The 21,060-nt window shown below is 36.3% G+C and overlaps 1 protein-coding gene and 2 long non-coding RNA genes across 3 annotated transcripts in view; all 3 read right to left on the reverse strand.

Annotated features, from left to right (window-relative positions):
- Nucleotides 1-21,060, reverse strand: part of LOC112432436 (protein NLRC3) — a 3,307,575-nt gene that overhangs the window by 53,570 nt on the left and 3,232,945 nt on the right. The window lies entirely within an intron of this gene.
- On the reverse strand, nucleotides 1,283-2,865 carry LOC143415746 (uncharacterized). The gene is made up of 3 exons (XR_013096173.1): nucleotides 2,803-2,865; nucleotides 2,319-2,376; nucleotides 1,283-1,774 (listed from the first exon to the last, which is right to left on the reverse strand). It is a non-coding gene; the product is annotated as an uncharacterized LOC143415746 (long non-coding RNA).
- On the reverse strand, nucleotides 8,849-12,710 carry LOC112431663 (uncharacterized). The gene is made up of 8 exons (XR_013096198.1): nucleotides 12,436-12,710; nucleotides 11,920-11,959; nucleotides 11,728-11,774; nucleotides 11,371-11,415; nucleotides 10,497-10,526; nucleotides 9,959-10,027; nucleotides 9,704-9,778; nucleotides 8,849-9,346 (listed from the first exon to the last, which is right to left on the reverse strand). It is a non-coding gene; the product is annotated as an uncharacterized LOC112431663 (long non-coding RNA).

The raw sequence follows: 21,060 nt of genomic DNA on the forward strand, positions 1-21,060 counted from the left end.
AGGTAGGTGAGCATCCACGAGAAGACAGCAGATGCATCCTACTGACAGGACCAGGAGACTCCAGAAACCGAGCATCTTCTCTTCAGTGCCATCCTCTCCTGTCACCCTCTCTGCCGGCAGCTCTTTGAGTATGGGGTAGATAAGGGCGCAGAGAAACCCTTATTACTAATTTGTATTATAATTCAATTTTCATGAAATATTCATATTCAGTATCGGTCCTTTTATATTATAACCACGTATCCACCCAGGCTCATGGTGGGGCAGGGCTCTGTCCTGGGATGCTTGAGTACAAGGTAATGTACACCTGACCAGGTATCCAGTCTGCCAGAATTGTTTTCAATATTTGGTTCAAAAACATGGGTGACAACAAAAATCCAACTAGGATTCTTGCATATGATGAATGAAGTCTGTCTTTGACTGTATTGTCCAGCTGATCCATCAAACCCCCAGCAGGTGAACCTTATTCATGACATAACACGGCAACAATGTAAAAAATGAAACAGCAACAGTCTAAATGTAAAGTGCATTCTAAACTCCTCTTCAATAAATCATATGCAAAGAGTCATTCAGGACTGTAAAACGTGAACTACAGAACCCAGAGTCTTCATCATTAAATCTCTGGTTGCTTCATTTTTCTATCCTATATCAGATACTTTAAGGTTAGGTTAGGTGAAGTTGCATTCTCATGGTGAGGCAAAGTGCTTTATGTGTGTGTGTGCGTGTCATGAACGGCTATAAAAGGCCTATAATTAAAGAACAAAGCGGGGCTTGAGTTCGAGTTGCGGCAGACTGTCACTACTTGTAAATGGAACGCAGCCTTCCTACGGCGGACAGCTAATAACAGGAATCGGACGCGGTCCACCCAAGTCCACAGCAACCACCATAGCAACCGCCTAGCATGACCTTAAAAACATATTCTGTCTTCATAACGATCAAAAACATGAAATGATTTGCAAAGTGTGAAAGTGTTACAGCTGCAGAGAGCTATGGCGGTATCTTTGGAAGCTGTTTACATAGCTAATAATATATGATGTAACCATGGAGACAGTCAGTCACGTGAGCTAGCGGTGCATGTTTACTACAGTGAATAAGGTGATTGCGTGCACAGCGTCCACACGCTGCAGAGGGTAAAGACATTACTTCAATATTGTTTTATATTGATGTATATTTGCCTTCTGTTGACCATCACCTCAGGTTCACCATCACAGTTTCAGCAGACAGATGCACACTGTCTAAATATGAACACATTCAAAAACTCATGTCTCAGAAATAAGCACAGCTGTTCATGTTTGTCATTAGAGTTTTATTTGTAAGAAAATTATGAACTTCATATTGTGCATCAAATAAAAGAACATTTCACAACTCTGAGTCAACAGAAACAGGAAACAGAAATGTCTCTAATGTAGACGTGTACAGTGTAGTGTAAGCATTAAAAGATCATAAAGGAAACACTAACATTCATGTGAAACTAATTGTAATAAAAAAAATGAACAGGTGGTTTATAGATGTAAAAGAAAGAATCTGAAAACAACACTTTTTTGGTCTAAGTGATCAAAGTAGAAAACAGAACTGATGTTCAAGAACAAACCGTAGCTGCACTAATATTACACATCTCCATTGTTGTGGTGAACAGACATGTTGCTTTTAAAACCACATGCAGTGTGTGACCGTGACTGTTCACTGAGACCATGAACGCCACTTCGCTGAAGCCTTCGCCTTCTTCTTCTTCTTCTTCTAAATTGGAAGCAGAAGGAGCACGAGCTGCTTTGATCTACTGAAAGGAAAAAGCAGAACATCTGAGCTGAAACCATTAAGACAGGAACAATCATTCAATGCAGTGTCTCAGGTGGCTTAGCCTGTTACAACTGTTGATACAAGCTAAATACGGTTAACACACAGTGTCAGGGAGCTCCAGTGTGGGAACTAGTGGCTTTAGGTTTGTAGTCATTTAACTTTCATCCATTCATTCATTTAATTCAGGAGGAAGAAATGCCAGGTTGGTGCAGGCTGGTTACATGCATTTGGTCCCATGCTGTCTTTAACTAAATGACTTGGTTCACTTTATGGCTGGGCTGTATGTGGGGTTATATCATGTTATTTGGGCAGGAGTACCTGTCCCCTGTTAGACTTAGAAAGTTTCTCCATAAGTAGAGTTTCTAACTCTTCTAGCACATCTGTGGCTGACAGCTTTTTGGTGGCTCTTTTCTCTTTGTGCTGAATATCAACACTGAGATTTCTTAGACTGTAAGCTTTACTTCAGCACAACCAGTTGTAGAAGCTGCCACTCCAAATGTCTTTTGATAACAAGAAAAAAATACCTTTTCAGTCCACGGCCTGAAGTTCTTCTCCGACATCTTCTGCCATCAGCTTTGTCTGCTGGTTTGAAGACAATAAACCACAAAAAAGATGATTTAGTCACTTTGTCTGTGTCATGCAGCTCAAATGTGTCGTGTAACGATGTTGAATAGCCGTCGTTATCCCTCTGCTGTGTCAGTAGGATTGTACTGTACAGCATCTCATTGATATGTGAGGAATGCTAATGTAACACGATAACAGACTTACATCATTAAAACATAAAGGACAGGAGATATTTAGATATTTTTATATTTATATTACATTTTATAGCTGATGGATATTACTAAATAGATAGAATTTACTAAATAGCTGGATGAACATGAAAAATATGTCTATAATAACAAATGACCATGAGAGCCAGTAGAATTAATTCAACTGGACACTCAAACGACGTCCTTAAATGCTCTTTAAGTGGCAGAACAAACGAACAAACACTTAATCGCTTACTTGAGATGAAATCTGCTCAGCTACTTTGAAAACAGCTTCTAACTGGTTCCTCCTTTAACAGGAGGTTTTTCAGACTACATGTAGCTGTCCTCTCTGTCAGCTCACACATTTACATTCATGTCACACTTATTTCTGCTTTCCCATTTTATAATTATTACTTACATTTTGATTAGATACCTTCAGTTTGTAAATGATCAGATTACATAATTGGAATACAATGTATCCAATTCAGGGTTGCGGGAGGACGAAGCCTATCCCAGCTGATACAGGACAAAGACAGGCTGCCAGTTTATTGCAGGGCTAACACAATATGTGTAACAGAAAATCCACTTAAATGTTTGATATTTCTTATAATAAGCATAATTATGACTATTATTTAAAGGTTTCTTTATAAATACATTTTGATTTTTTATAACCTCTAAAATATAAACCTGAGCTGTTTCAGATTCTGACCTCTGACCTCACTGCAGCTCCTTCTTGGAAGTACGTCTGCTTCTTGTCTTCCCCCAGTGTTGACCGCCTGCCCTTGATATCACGTACTGTACCTGAGGAACAGAAAAGGACAAACACTTGCCTTCATTTAAGAAGTACATTCATACAGAGGTAATCTATGGAATCACACTAGTTCACCCTTTGGGAGAAATCAGTTCCTGTGAAACATTTCTGTATATGAACATCATGTGGAGAATGAATGAAATGAGTTCTTCAGGTGACTCAGCAGTCCCACACTGACAATTGAAATCTAGTTAAACTATTAAGCATCTTTGCTCTTCTGAAATCTGTGTTAAACAACAACAAACATAAATTAGTAACAAAAATACTGCTGAGTAGAGGCTTTACAAACCACCAGCAGCCATAATGCTAAATTTTAATCTTCAAATGTTTCTGAGCCGTCTTCAACCTGCTTTTAACACATTGTTACACCCCGGCCTAGGCAACCGGAGTGCAACACGAAAAAAAGTAAAAATAAAGAAAAAACACACGAGAAAGAACTAATACGGACCCTCCACAAAATTAATCCCAAAACGAGATTTAAAGCAAAATACCACATTTATTTACATCACCAAACACAAGACGTCAAACTATTTACAACGGGGGGAAGATCGCGACCATGACATACAGAAACACAAGGCTTAAATACATAGAAGGAGCAATCAGGGAATGGACCACAGGAGGGAAACACAGCTGGGGCAAATTAGACCTGACGAGACAAGGAAACGTAAACTGAACACACTAAGATAACAGACCTTCAAAATAGGAAAACAGGAAACACATGACAGTCACGCAAAAACAAAACACTGACAACACCGAAACGTAACAACATTAAAGTCCCACAGTCAGTGCAGCACTGGTGTCAAGCCAGCCTCCAATTCGAGACTTGCAGTCAAGCCAGCCTCCAGTTTGTTTTACGTTCCCTGTGTATTCAAAGTATTACGGGAATGGATGTGGAAACCGGATTTCAAAATAAAAGCCAACTTCGAGTGAATTAACAGATATGTTTTTTTTTGTTTTTTTTCTTTTTTCTACTTTCTTTTCTTTCTATTTTTACTGCACTTTACATACGTCAACATGTCAAACTTTGCAATCTATCTAAAAAGAAACCAATTCAAAGCACGGGCATGGAGGACTTCCTGGAAAGTTAGCTGGGAATTTTTTGGCTTCAATTTCACACATATTTGAAGTGCTTTGAGGAAGTTGTGCATTTACTGTCTTTTAAGTAACTCACTCTTGGGATCCGCTTGAATGTATGCTAGTTTCTTTCCTAATTAAATCATGTGAATGTCACCTTGTGGCTTGGTATTCTCAGCAAAACCATGCAGGTAGGTGTTGTGGAAAGGACAGAGAGGAGCAGCATTATAAACAGTAGGTGCTGTAAAAGGTGGTGTTTGGCAGGTGAGTCAGTGGCTCCTAATATAGAGCCAAGTAGTAGTTGTGGGTGTTAAGTGTTGGAGGTGTGACTGGACTTTTTTTTTTTTTCTTTTTTGCCTGTCCCGTTTGGCTCTTTTGCCATCAGAATTGTTGTCTAAAGGCAAAGAAAGATGCCCAATGGATTTACTTTACCAAATTGACCATCCCAGCCTTGCCGTAATGGTCCATTTGATTCACCTTTTATTGTTTATTTTATTTTCACTTGCTGAATACGGGACAGACTTGACTGGGGGAAAGAAGGGGAGAAAGAAAGAGGGAAAGAGAAACAGCTGAGAAGAGGGACGGGGGAGAAGGGCAAAAAAACAAAAACCAACAGAATGGGCAGAAAAAGAAAAAAAATGCATCTAATTAACAATTAACAGATATGTTAAGAACATAATAACATATAATTTAGGCTTTTTTATTTTATTTTACAAACTCTAATGAACGATCTATATGACACAGCCTTGTACCCTAATTGTGCCCTGTCACTATCAAGGCCATCTTAGTTTGGATTTCAAAGTAAAAGCCCTGTGAATCTTCATTTTTGAACTACTCTTTCAATGACTTCATAATGCTCTGAAAAGCAAAAGTCGTATTTCCAAATACTATTTGAACTTTGTATCAACACTTTCCAACCGCAGTCTTTTTCACAGTGATACCATATCAATATCAAGTCAGTCTGATTTTGCTTTTCATAGTAATGGCCCTTTGAAATTGCCGATATTTGACTTAATCTTCTAACGATTCAAAATGCTCTAAAATGAAAAATTCTTGTTTCCACAGGGTAATTCCACTTTAGATCAACAGTATACAACCCCACAGTGATACCATATCAATATCAAGTAATTCTGATTTTGCTTTCAAAAATAAAAGCCCTTTCAAATTGTCCATAATTGACCTAACTTTTAGTGATTTCAAAATGCTCTAAAATGGAAAGTTCCTGTTTCCACAGGGTAATTCCACCTTAGAATTATTCTGAAATGTTTTTTTATTCTTTCTGTTACTCACATTTATGTTTTGATGTGCAATGGTGTTAGTTTGAATGACATCTCCAAGGCCCTTTAATTTATAATTGTCTTTTTGGTTTTTTCTTTTTACTTTGTTTGTCAAGTATTCACCACATTTAAAACCCACAAAAAAAAGACAATAGTTAACTTTAAAATTAGTACAGAGGTGGACAATAAACTCAGCTGTGGTGTCTTTCGTCTTATGCAGTCAGAGAGATTATTGAATGTTTGGGTGGATGTATTTTCCTCTGTGGTGGGTTACGATGTGCGCCCACCACCCAAGGCTCCGTGGGGCTTGGTGGTGGTGCTAATGTAGGCCCCCGTCCGGATGGGCCTTTGTGGCTTCCAGGGGTGCCTACTTGGGTCAGCGGGGGACCTGGCCCCACGAGAGAGTACTTTGCCTTCACTTCCCTCCCCTCCTCATCCCCACTCCATCACACCGCCACACATGAAGGGCTTTGGCGTACAGTTGTTTCACTGAGGTGGGTGTGAGACATTCCTGCTGTGTCCCCTTCCGACCACCTGTACCTCAATTTTATTCCACAATCTATACATCAACATCACTTGTGCTGGGCATGCTGAATGGCGTCCAAGGGATGGTCTGTGTATTCAACCTCTCCTAAGTTGCCGGTGCCCACGTCTCAATTTTAAATACATGTAGATGGTAATGTTTCTTGGCAGGGGCCGTGCTGACACCAATATTTATTATCTACTGTTACTTATACTTATCTAGGTTGTGGATGTGATACTTGCTGTTGTGTATTGTGTTATATTTTTGCTTGTTTTCTTTTCTGTTTTTTTCTTCCAGTAGGTAATCCAATGGAATTTACTGTCTTGTGTCACCGTCCCACATCCCCTCTGTTTTTCCCCATCTTTTGAACGTCTCTTGTCTAAGTCTTAATATTTCCTATCAACCACTTATGTGTATTCCTTTGATAATAACTGCAAATTTAAATTTTACAATAAAATGATTGAATAAATAGAGATATTTTAAAATTTTAATCAAGTGGAGCAATATTGCAAAGCCATAATGGTCCACTTGAAAAAAACAAAATCTGTTGGAGAGCCCATACCGCCCACTACTGGACATGCGAGCTTTGAGTGTCTGACTCTGTCGACATTCCAAAAGCTAGAGGTGAAAACATGTCATTTTGAACATAAAAGTCTTGTGCAGAAAAAATGCCGAAGAAGGAGAAGGGGTGAGTTCGTTTTTTAAGTATAAACTTTAAATATTAACTTTTAAAATTTGCTAACAAAGTAGTTCATCTCCAATTACATGTAATTGAGTAATCAAGTCTTGTAGCTAGGGATGGGTACCGGTGTCATAAACGGTAGTAACCAGATCGAAAAGCAGCGCACATTTCAGTGCTTTATTTCGGTGCTTTTTTTTCCTGAGCTGTGATACACTTCTAGCCAATCATTTTATGTTTCTGAGGATAGTAGGCGGGTCCAGGTACGTACGTTCTTTTAGAGCAGAGCTACAGATTAAAAATGCCCAAGACGAAGCTGTCAAAGTCTGGCTGTACTTCACAGCAAAATATGCAAACTCAGCAGCCTGCAACAAGTGCTTTAAGCTGATACTATGATACTGTCAAAGGAGGTAACACCTCGAATCTGATGAAACAGCTGGCGACGCATAGCGTTTTTTTTAAAAGCCGAGAAATGCGCCGTATTTGATAGCTTGCTGCGAGACCTCACACCGAGCGCATCTACTGCGGGTGTGGTGCCTGTTATCGGACCCGGATTTAGCAACATCCCCAAAAACCTGAAGAGTAGAGTCCTGGCCCCTAGCCCTGCCAGTGTAGCAGAAATGATGAGGATGATGATGCAGCAGCAGCCGTTCTTCTCTGCGTGAGTAGCTTAATGTTGTTCGTGTGTAATTTACTTTGAGTAGGCTAACCACGTTATTACATTAATGCACGTAAGGTGAACTAGCAAACATCATCATAGCTACATGCGGCTGTCTTCTTGTTTGATGGCAGATACTCCCTTCACCCTGGCCAAAAAGGCTAAAATGACCAAAGAAAAAGTGGAAAACAGCTAAACATGAGAGGTTTTTGGACAAAGTTTGTGTTTTTTCCATTGTTTAAGCACTGCTTCCAGCCAAGAGTGATACCATATATGCCCCATAGCTGTAGAAAAGGCTAACATTGTTATCTTTTTACAAAAAACCAGCTGAACATGAGTGGTTTTTGGACCAATTTTATGTTCTCCATTCTTTAAGCACCGGTTTGAGCACCGGCACCGTTTCAAAAGTACCGATTTGGCACCGGTATCGGATAAAACCTAAACGATACCCATCCCTACTTGTAGCCTAGCCTAAGATATTAGCTAGTTTATTTCTGATTGTAAAAATGTCTTTTTTCTTATGTGTAACACTTAAAATTACATTTATTTCACCATATTTTTTCGATAACAGGCTTCGCTATGAGCAAAAACAAAAAAAGATTTGCGCACAGGACTCAGGCAAAGTTGTAGCATACGGCAGAAATTAATTAACACGTGTTCTATAACAGGCACATCTGTTGCTAACAGGCAATGGCTTTTTAACATCAAGTGCTGCACATTTTCTTCAGGGGCATTGCATTTCACAAAAACATGTTCAAATCCCATACGGTAAAAAAATATATTTTGAAATATATTTTGAAATATATTTCAAAATATACAAAAATTGGCCAAAAAATATATGCGCTAAAATACATTTCAAAATATATTTATATATTTTGAAATGTATTTTAGCGCATATATTTTTTGGCCAATTTTTGTATATTTTGAAATGTATTTCAAAATATATTTTTTGAAATACATTTCAAAATATATAAATATATTTTGAAATGTATTTTAGCGCATATATTTTTTGGCCAATTTTTGTATATTTTGAAATGTATTTCAAAATATATTTTTTGAAATACATTTCAAAATATATAAATATATTTTGAAATGTATTTTAGCGCATATATTTTTTGGCCAATTTTTGTATATTTTGAAATATATTTCAAAATATAATTGAAAATTAATTAAAAATCTTTCAAAAATATATTTTACCCTTCATATATTTCAGTCGAAGAAAACACATTCACATGTAACAACTGAAAATCTTTATTTGATATCTAAAACAAACACAGCATATAAATCAAGCTAGGAACATACATTATACAACTTTATTTTCATAACATTCTTAAAAATTGTAAAATTTTTAAAAAATAAAAATTATATATATATATATATATATATATATATATATACACACACACACACACACACACACACACACACACACACACACACACACACACATATATATATATACATACATTTTACTATACAAAATGCAACTGCAACAAACACTTATAAGTAACGATACTGTGAATTTGATGTGAACTGCTATTAACACAATAAAAATGTGATCACTCAAAGATGTTTACTGATCAATAACAAGCAGAGGAATACACACACACATATATATATATATATAGATATATATATGTGGGTGTGTACGAACATAAAACATATTTAAAATGTAACTTTTTTTTTCTTTTCCAACAGTCTGAGTTCCCCCAGCTTTGAATTGACTGCAATCCCCAAAGCCCCTCTGGATACATTGGGGAACCTCTTCCTTACCGCCACTGTAACAAACAAAAGTCACAGTTCTAGTACTTTTATCAGAGTTAAAATAAAAACATGATTTAAATTAGCTAGCTTCATTTAGCAAACAGATATTTCCGTTTATAGAGATACAGATATATTTTCCACATAATTTTACCTTTTTTTTCCCCCTCGATGGAAAGTCTATCCAGTTCACATTACAGTAATACTAACACCCCTTTTGGTCATCTATCCTTACTCTCCATCATTCAATCTGTTGACCTTCTTTGTCTGAGTCCAACCACTTCAATGCTTCATCACCTATCTGTGCAATTTTTATTGTTGCAAAGTGAGTTACTTGTGCAGTATGCAATTTTAGATACACAGTCTTCACTTACTATATATGGCTGTCATGGTTTCTTTATCAAGGGCAGTTCTTCGCTCTGCGCCGATGTCTGTTTTGCTGTGTCCTCCTATAAAAAGCATTAACATTTGAGTGTCTGGCTAGTTAAATTTCCAAAAATCTGATCTTTGTTCATCTAAACATTTGAACTACAATATTATGCTTTTTGGTAAAGAAACTGGTGACAGAGAAGTAGGCTTTTTAAAGTACTATTAGCTAACCATTTGAACTGACTTTCAAAGCTGATTACCTTTTAAATTGCTGTGGATCAAAACCTCCAGTGGGAAGGCGGCCATTAGAAGAACACGCACCATTGAACCTGAAAATAACAAAAACAAACAAAAAACAGAACAATATATAGATACTGTTTATATAGGGTAATAAATCTCTTCTGAAGCAATATAGTTCATTTTGGGTGAAAAACAAAACATTCCTCTAAAATATATATACTGACATCAGCAATCAACATCATGATTGTAATTATTTCCTTTTTAGTACATCTACTGCTGTTTGCATGTGTCAAGCACTACGACTGTATCTATGCATATAAATTCACCATATATATCCAGCAAAAATGTTTTGTTATAGTCAAAAGGAAAACAAACAAAGGCATTCAATCAGAGGTGAGAAATTAATTGGGAATATGAATTATAGGTGAACTATTCTTTACCTACTAGCAATCAAGCTTCTTTAACCAAGAAGCTTGAAATATTTGAATGTAAAATAAAATAAATAAATAAATAAATAATAATAAAAATAACATGATGTAATTAAAATGCACAACTTACATTAAGGAAATCTGCATTTGTATCCACAGGCTAAAAGTAAAACAGTAAATGTGTTAGTGATAGTACAGGTATTTGTAAAAAAAAAAAAAAAAAAAGAGGCAGTAACTGTGACGCTTCTAGTGGGATGCTAAATGCAGAGATTTATATTTACAGTATAATACTGCATGTACGGGTAACTGTGTTGTGAACTGTAACTGAATATTAGAGAATCTCAGAGAAATTAAATGTATTTATTTTTTGAATTTATCAATCATAAAACCGTCTGTTTTGAAGGCCTGTTACGATAGCGACTTTTTGTTGGTCGGTATATTGCCCCATAAACAATTGCGACAAGTTATGTCATTGTCATTTTAAGACCATTTTATGTCTTTGAATGTATAATCATAATATAACACCATAATAATGCAAGATCTACACACTTTCAATTGACAAACCAACATCTAATTCTTAAAGTATTTAGATCATTGAAATTAGGAATCAAAATATTAGATACCTTAAAAACTTGAATAAATAGTAAATTTTCTAACAAATAGAAAACAATGTTATTTAATGTTATTGTTATGTTATCATTATATTTTATTTTTGTAAATATAATGGCGGATAAATTACATCATCAACAATTATTGAGGTCATGTACATGTATTGTGTGTTAAGTCGATATATCGATTATTGTGATAGGCCTACTGTTTTGGTATCATAACGAGCTTGTCAAACATGCATGACCACTAAACAATGTCTAAGCAGTAGTATTGGTCTGAATGACAACAAACATAACTAGTGTTTTGGAAAATCTGTTAGAAAACAGTTATTTCAATAATTATGATTAGCATGTGACACAGACACCGCATAAAAAACTACAACAACAAATACTTACTTTAGGAGGATGGGGGAGGGCAGCATGAGGTTGAGACTTTGACATCTGTAAAAAACAAATTCATGTATTACAAACAAGTCACTTAAAAATACATTAATGTGGCAGACTGTTCCCTGTTCAGATGCAGTGTATAAGTACAATCAGGGCTGTCACAACAATGGGGTGGGGCCAAGTGGCTGCAACCCTAGGTACAATGTGCAGGTATATATAATTACATATAATATATGTGAATAAAGCAAGAATCTGTTTAGGTTAGTCACTGTGCTGACTGATGCTTGCTAGGTTTATATGATTGCAAACTGCACAAAAACAACAACAGCAACAACATTAATGACAATGACAAACAAAATTACTTACATTTATGTAAATCTCACATTAGGAAGATCTGCATTCGATTTCATGGGCTGAAATAAATAGGCAGAAACATTACTGCTAAAAAAATAAAAAACAAAAACTCTAAAAAGCCTAAAAATGACTTAAAAAGCAAGGAAATGTGGAACATTGTAATTAGCGAACATTAATAAAGCATAACTGTTCTTTGTTTCTAACCTTGGTAAGTACTCTGTAGCCAGAAGGAGAGGTAGGATTTCTGTGAAAGCCAAATTAAATGTGAATAGGCTTTGATAGTTATTGAGAAGGCAGAATAATAAGAAAAGGCAAAAGTACGTCACAATATAATTAATTAAGTTACATATTTTGATTACCAAATTATGGAAGCGTGGAGCTGCCACCCAGGCAAAAGAAAAATAGAGCTGTATCACGTTATGACGTGAAATGTTTATTGTTCTAACATTATGCTTTTCATGTTTGTATAATATAATATCACGTTATTATAATATACATAATTGTCACGTTCGCACAATATTGTACGGACGTGATAATTATGTACATTTTTCGTACAATGTTGTTCAAACATGTTGTTCAAACATGATAGTATATTGTTAGAACGATAAACTTTTCACGTTATAACGTGATATACTTATATTTCTCTTTTGCCTGGGTGGCAGCTCTACGCTTCCGTTCCAAATACACGAGAATAAAGTAATATTATATGGGAAAAGGCACCTGCTAGCTTGATGATGGAGGCTTCTTAGACTGGCCACCCGCCTTGGCTTCTTGTCGCCACTCCACGAAATAAAGGTCCGTTTCCTCCATGCCGGCTAATTATTCATCCTCATTAAAATCTCGTATATGTTCAGTTGGCAGAATTGAGAATTTTACATCTTCCAACCACTTAATTAACGCGAACATAATCGGCTTGTTTCTTCCCGTCTCCTGTATCCGGCCGTTCCTCTCGCTGTCAGATTTCGCGCCTCAGAGACGTCGTTATTTTTCAAAAAAAAAAAAGAAGAAAGAAAGAAAGAAAGAAACAGCAACAACTACTAAAGAGAGTTTTTACACGTTCATTGCACATTTGTGGGAATGTTTAAATATTTAATTTTTATTAATTACTTTTCATTATATCTTTATTTTTTAAACCACCGTGGCAATGCGCATGCGCATACACTCCTGCACGCAAAGGGCTTTGGAGTTGACGTAATGTCGCAATGCATTGTGGGAGCGCAGCACCATCTTGGCAGGTCACGAATCAAAACAAGATTGCTACGAACCATTCTGAAACGTAGCTCAAAAGAAAATGACGGTATAGAGACAGATTCTGTCCAGATGCAAAGAGACGGTACTTGATTGTTAAAATGTGGACCCGTATGAAATATAGCCGTGGAGTAGAAACCCTGAAGACCAAACCGCTATTGACTTAGCATGATCTACTCTCATACCTTGTCTGTGGAGTCAGAGCATACACGGCGCACCAATTTCGCAATTATAAATCTCTGGAGGCGCACATCCAATTCACCAAGGACTGGGTACAAGATTTGGCTATTTTTAAGCCTCCACGTTGTGAGTACGCCGTCATTCAAGCAAAGGTAAGTCAGCTTGAGTACTGCGAGTAAAATGCGTTTGATTCCCCCCAGCATTCAAATTAGTGCTAGCAAAAATTCATTCGTGAGGGGGAAATTACAGTGAGAACATGTAGAGGCTCTGTTAGAGGGATAACATAGTGAGTTCAGTGCATTGATGTGACATTGTCCTGAAGGATTTAGTTATTCTTTATGGTTAAAGAAATTGCCCTAATTAATTCATATTTATTATAAATAATCCTAATTACACATCTTGCTTCCTTGTTTGTGTCCTGTGTCACTAAAAATACATTCTGTTTTAGTTTTATACATTGATTAATGACCTGCAGAATCTGCTTGTCATATTAGGTGTCCATAGTTGTCACTTAAAGTCGAACTTTATGTTTTCTCCCTCTTGAAAGTGATTACATCCTTGCATTACATACTTTAGATTCATTTTTTGCTGATAGGTTTCTAAAAAGAAACATGCAGATTTAGAATATAACATGCAGCGTTCTATAGATGGATACATAAAAACACTTTATTTGTTACATTTATGATAAATGGATTTGAAAGTAAATAAAACACATTTGTGTCGGACTTGGCTTATTAAAGTTCTTGTCTTTAAATGAACTTTGTCTGTGTGTGTTTTAGGTCCTGCACTCTTAAAGACTGAATTGCAGCATTGCAGCCACAGGTCATTGTGAGCATCACAGGGAAGGTTGAAGCCGCCCACTGCAGCTGTATGGCTAGAGTCGTGGAGACTTGCAGCCATGTCACTGCTCTTCTGTTTAATGTAGAAGCAACAGTGAGGATCTGTGGCACAAGGACTGTTACAGATGAACCTGCATACTGGGTTTTGCTGGGTAATATGACCAAGATACAGCCAGAGGTTGGCCATAAGATAGACTTCTCCTCTTCAGCTGCCCAAAAAAAAGGTTCTTGATCAAAACATAAACAGACCATTCGTTGTGACAGGTAAAAGAAGCCATCCTCAAAAAAGAAAGGTTCCACCTGCTACTGTGGAGGAGTTGGATCAACTGATGGGACAATATTTTTCCAAGCATAGTTCTGTTCTGAATAACCCATAATGTTTTAATTTAGGGGGCCATGTAAATACTTTGCATTTACTGAATATGTACTTACTAAATACCACTGTTCAAAAGTTGAATAAAGAAACAAAGAAATGTTTGCCTATTTTTAATTAAAAGCACTTTGTCGAACATCACATCAGTTACAATGTAGAAAAAATGTTATGTATAGTTTACAAATGACAAAATGTTCACATAAAATCATGACAGCATTTGTATAATATCACCCACTACTAGCATTCTGTAATTTACTGTCTCTTTTGAAAACTTATCACTACATAAACAGCACAAGACTTAAAAGTATTTAACAAGAGCATTTTTCCCTGGTTTTACTACCACACTGGGGCACATGTTCACCAAAACGCAGCAAACCTTTGCCATCTTATCCAGGAAGGTCACCTTTTTACCCTCACATGGAAGAAGTAATCTGATTGGCATGGTGGTATGTAGCATGTAGTTTGAAGCAGGGATTTCGTAGTGCCCCATGTGTAGTGTTGGAACCCAGTCAGGATTTGTTTCATTCATTTCATAGGCTGGTTTGTTGCAATAATGCCAAATAATTAGCAACTCTATAAATAGAAGGTAGTTCTGCATGTTTGTTCTAAGTTTGTGCTATTGAAAATAAAATTAACAGGCTATAAATAATAATATGAACTTATTTAGAACTTACCTGAATGAAAATACTGGAGCACACCAACAGATATCTGTGGCTGGTAGAGAACTGAATATCAGCTCGTCTCACAGCTGCTATCCAGGCTAGACGCCTTCTTTTGGTAACATCCAACACATAAGCTCCCTCATGATGTTTCCAGGTGAGGAAACAATGAAAAGAGAGCCTGTTTTCAAGCTTATTCCTTTGTCGGTAGTGCAATCTAACATTACAACCGACCGCACAGCAAGCATTTGTTTGGCCTGCTAATATGGCGCCTTGACCAAAAATCCTGGCTACGCCCCATCCCATAAGATCACGCTCCAGAGCCCTATTAACGTACGGATCTAGAAAGAAGACGCTGCATTTTTAACTCTGAGGGAGGTGGAGAATGAGCCTATTTCCAAAACAGTGGAGTGTGTTCCTTTAAGTACTAAATTGTATATATTGTCAAAAACTAAAGTGTACATAGCAGTTGTTGTATCTTGTTTACTGTATCACTGACAGATAATTTCAAAGTCAATGAATGCTACATTATAGTGAGATATTGTGTAATGTGAAATACTGTAAGCAAATGAATAAACAACCTAATTCGTGATAGACCTTTGACTCTGTTTTGTTTGAATCCAACTGTTTTTTGCAGATGTGCATAAAACATGTTACTTTTAGTATTGTTATCATTATCATCATTATTGCACTAAATATATTTTAAATAAAGGATACTTTGATATACATTCTACTGTAAGGTTGGAAATGTATTTTCTTCACCCTAAAATATGTTTTGAAATGTATTTTGGTTTGAAAGAAATATATTTTCAATTTCAAAAATATATTTTTTTGGAGCATCACAAATACAAAATATATTTACCATATATTTGAAATATATTTTGGCCAGGAAAAATGTATTTTTTTACCGTATGGGATAGTACTTGAATAGAAACAAAGTTGATAGTTTTGTAATTAGTGGCACCGATTTAAAATTGTTCTCAATTCATTGAGAATATTATACATATTCTTTATAAAATGTTATGATTTCAATGATATAAATGACAATGTAATGATTTCTTTTTTACACTTAGAGTCTACCGCTTCTGCTTATTTGGGGTATGTATTTTTTTCTTCTTTTCTTTCATATACATTTTCCATGAAAAATAAAACTGAAAATGCTATATCTTCTGTTTTAGAACAAAAATAAAACGATTACAATCAATAAAATTATTGAAACTGTGGAACAGCTGAAAAAACATGGCATCCAACTGGAGGACCATGCACTTCATAAAGAAGGCCCCTGGGGTCAAGTTTGCCTGACACTTGGTATTCAGAATAATCAAAATAACCGCTACAGAATTTGTGATGCATTTCGTCAGGTTAGTTCTTTTCACTTATTTTTAAAAAAAATATATTGTATTAAATTATTTAGTTAAAATCAAATTTATTAAAAATGTATGCCTGTTCTCTACAGAACTTGTCTATACCAGTCAAAGGGGATTCAGATAATGGACAAAAGCCACCAGAGCAGGTTCCATAAATAAAATTCTATGTGTTTGATATCAAATATGTTGGTATACCAAATTTTAGTCAATGTGTTACTGTTGAAATTATCCCTAAAATTAATATTGTTACGGGTAATGTCATTTTCAACAGGAAGAACTATCAGCTGCCGCTTCTCTGTCACCGGACATCTCCTCGCAGGAAGATGGACAGCTGTCTCCTGCGCAGGTCAGTCTGTCTGTACTATCATAATTTCTCCTTAACACTTCCATGTAATTACACTAAAGTTACACCTCTCAACTCATGTAATAGCAACCAGAAGAACTATCAGCTGCCGCTTCTCTGTCACCGGACATCTCCTTGCAGGAGGATGGACAGCTGTCTCCTGAGCAGGTCAGTCATTAAAAATGCTTTCACATAAGTTATGATTGGCGCTAGGATCATTGTTTAAATGACCACTATATATTACATAAAAAATATTTTTAAAAACACAATATACAATTAAATAAAGAATTTTATCAAATGTTGTAACATAGAATGAAATTTATATTTCATGACACTTCTCAACATGAATTTTTGCTATATATTCTGACATTAGAAACACTGGTTGTTAATATACTTAAAATACACAAGTATTTCAGGTATATTTACTGATATTACGGCAGTTATGTAACATGGACAAAATGTTTTCTCACAAAATAAATTTTTCCTCTTTTTTAGCCTAACAGCAACTCATCTGATGATGGATTCATAAGAATCAGGGTCCCACTTGCAACAAATTTTTTTTTCCTGAAAAGGAAAGAATGGACTAATATAAAAAATAAGAGATCCCAAAGAGGATACAAGGGACTACAGTGGACAAATCTGATTTCAGACGGAATACGGACAGTGTTTCCATATTGTTCCTTTGCCTTCAAAAGGCACAGAGTCAAGGCTTTGGACTCAGTAAGAAAGGGCCCTTTCTTCTGGTGTCTGGGTTACTGCAGTTTTGAGGATTGTCCAGTCACTGTCACTGTCACTGTAGATAATGAAGACGATCTAAAGGCAAAAGTCAATTTTCAAGGTCTCGAGTGTGTGCACAACCACTATGAACTAAGAAGAAGACCTGTAAGAGCTCATAAGAGAGATAAAATTGGCCATGATTTGGAAAAGCAATTACCTAGAGCCATGTATCTGGAAACAATGAGCAAAATGGATGATGATGTTGTGCAATCGGGCTGTAGAGATGAAGTTCCAACTCCTCAAGTGTTGAGAAACATAGCCTTGGAAATCCGAAAGAAAAGTCGTCTTCATCATAATGAAATTATGAGTCTCCAGTTAATGGTGGCAAACAAGAAGAACAACCCAGAGGATGTATTGCAGAAAGTGATGTTACATCCAAAAGGTGTTTTTTTATGGTCTTCCAGGAGCATTGAGATTTTCCAGAGCCGCTGTCGGGAGGACATACTTTATTTGGATGCTACAGGAAGTATCATGAAAAAAAGAAAGGGTTCGCCTCCTTTCTATGTTTACGAACTTGTAGTAAGAAATCCACGGAAAACATCCTCTCCCCTACCAGTGGCTACATATTTAACATGTGACCATACCACTGCCTCAGTTACATATTTTTTGGAAGCATTTCTGACTGATGTTGCAAGGGCCTTTGGGCGCAAAGCCATGCGTTCACCTTTAATGCTTATGTGTGATGGATCTATGGTCCTAATGCAAGCTATCTGTTTAGCTTTTGCAAAAAAAATCTCTCTGACACAATAAATCATTATTATAACATCGCTTCGGGGAAAGGAAACAAGGAAGACTTCGAGGTTCCAATTCTTCACAGATGCCTTAGTCATGTTATGAAGAATGCCAAGGAGATCTGTAAAAAGTAGTACCGGTAAGTGTAGTCCTTTTAATACGGTATTCACTTGTTTGTTTTTTATTGTGACATGTGACATGGCATTTCATTTTTCAATTTGGGAAAACATTATTACTGTTTTGGAAACACTTAAAGACAATTTTTTCTTTAACTGCAGTGCACCAAAGAACTACCATCTTGCAACGCACACTTTTGGAGTCTTCACTACTGCAACTTCCTTAAAAAACCTCACTGACATGGTTCAAAGTGCTGCAGTTGTTTTTGGGAGTCCGTGTAGTGGTGAGAATGTCGAAAAACATTTTCACAACCTTCAGTTGTTGATGCAGAAAGCCAATGTTGATGTTGATGGCAATGACAGAAACTCAAAAGCTGATGAGGACCTGAAGGTAAACTGAAGTCAATTTTTATTAAAACTAAAGGCTAAACTTTTGCCTCTTATATATCTTTTTAAATACTTTGGAATAGCATAATAATCACAAGTCACAAGTAATTTTAAATGTTTTATACAACATAATGTTGGGTTTTTAGATTATAGATATGAAAGATGAGTGCACACAATGTTCAAATCACATAATTATTCTGTTTTGTCTGTTGGCTAGGGAGTCAAGGGAAACAACCTCTTTGGGAGACATTTTAAGAAGCTCATTTCCAACACATCATTGGAGATGGATGGTGAGGCAAACCCTTACTACAGCAAGGGGCTCATGGAGCACATCAGCAAATATCTTCTTCCTTTTTCTGGATTATGGTCTGCAATAATGTTAGGTAAGCCATTTTAAAGTAGACAAGTAATTAGTTTATAAAATGAAATTACACACATCAATATTATTCTAATCTTCAAAATCCAAAGGTGACCTTGGAAGACATGGCACTGGGAAAATGTATGAGCAGTACCACAACAAATACAATGCCTTAAGAAAGATCAAGAGACAAGTAAGACACATGATTTTTAGTATATATACATATTTGTGTGGTGTGATTGAGAAACGGCGGGTCCAGAGGAGTCATCTGTATTGCAGATCATACAACATTGCACACAACAACAATGTGTATCTTTAAAAAAAAATCACATTTAATGATTTCTTAATTTGATTTTTCAGAATATTACTGAGAATAATAAAACGCAGGGGATAATGGAGAAGAGCCAGTGGGATCTGAAACATATCCGTCTACATTCGGGAAGGCTCACCAGGCTGGATGACTTTGTTGTCCAGTATCAAATCAGTCACACAGCGCTGCTGAAGGAGTACGAAGACTCAAAAAGAATGCTTCAAAGAAAGGTTTGCAAAATGACTGGCTGATGTCCATCAATGCTTTGCCGTTTCAAAATGGAACATTAAAAAAAAGTCTTCTTGATGTGGTGGGATATTGAGGTGCCCCACATTGTGATGTTATTAGCTTGGTTGCACCTGTGTGTCTTACTGGACATTTTTGTGTGTTTTGGTTTATTGTAAATTAAGGAAAATGTTGTCACAGCATTTCACTTGTAATTCCTAAACAATGTTCAATGACTCATATTTTTGGTTCAGAAATTTAGAGTGGACGAAGAAAAATGGAAGGAACGTCGCCAAAAAAAGAAGAGGAGATATGTAACAGTACTCCGCAAGCCATTTCCTTTCAGGAGATCTTCAAAGACGGTATAAAATGTTGCGCAAATTTATCGTTCATATATAAAGACCAATATTTTGCATAACATTTTTTGTATTTCTTGTACACGATATTTATATAGGTTGCTTCCTCTACGGCCCCGAGTTCCCCTGTGCAGACTGGTAGAGTTGAGGATGTTACCTTGGAAACTCCAGAATTCCAGGTAGGATTGACAACTGCTAACATAAAGGATTCATCAAAGTAATAGTAATGCCTTCTTTTTCCATAGAAGATCCTTTCCATGACACAGTAATCAGTCATGGACACGTGTATGAAGGGCAAATCTTATTTATTTACATGTTGATATTCATGTTCAACTCATTCGATGTGAATATCCAGGATTTTGGTTGACTAGTTGTAACCTTAACTGACACACCCCCACTCCCCTCCCTCCAGAATTCCTAGGTAACAACCTAATATACATATCTTCCACTTCCAGCATTTGACTGCGCTCCGGCTTTTAAAGGTAGAACGGTAGAAGCCTGGGACTCCTAGTGTTAAGTGGGAGGCACCAAAATTCAAAATGAATGCAGTGATTACATGGTAAATTTTGGGAATAACTAAATAACTAAATATTTTTTCCTCAGTAGAAACTGAATGGGAAAAAGCATTCGGGAACATAGTTAGAGTATGGGAAAATTAACTTTGCAAGTGTTGCCATTACAGCTTTGAGTTTATATAGTTACCAGTGCTCAAGGGTGGCTGTAGCTCAGGTGGTAGAGCAGGTCATCTACTGATTTGAAGGTTGCTGGTTTGATTACTGGCTTCTCCTAGTCTGCATACCAAAAATCCAAGATACTAACCATAAATTGCTCTCCAGTGCATCCATCGATTGTGTGTGAATGTTACTTAGAACACACTTAGAAAAATCTGCTTGGGTGAATGCACAAGTTGTGTAAATCGCTTTGAGTGCTCAGAAGAGTAGAAAAGCGCTTTATAAGAACCAGTTCATTTACCATTCAAGACTTGGAGTGATACATTTTGAATGAATTTTCCAAAGACATATTGTTAATAACAGTCCATAAACCTTTGTTAGAAATAACAAAATCATGTCCAATA

This window comes from Maylandia zebra, unplaced genomic scaffold (genome assembly GCF_041146795.1).
Source record: "Maylandia zebra isolate NMK-2024a unplaced genomic scaffold, Mzebra_GT3a scaffold03, whole genome shotgun sequence".
In the NCBI taxonomy this organism is placed as follows: Eukaryota; Metazoa; Chordata; class Actinopteri; order Cichliformes; family Cichlidae; genus Maylandia; species Maylandia zebra.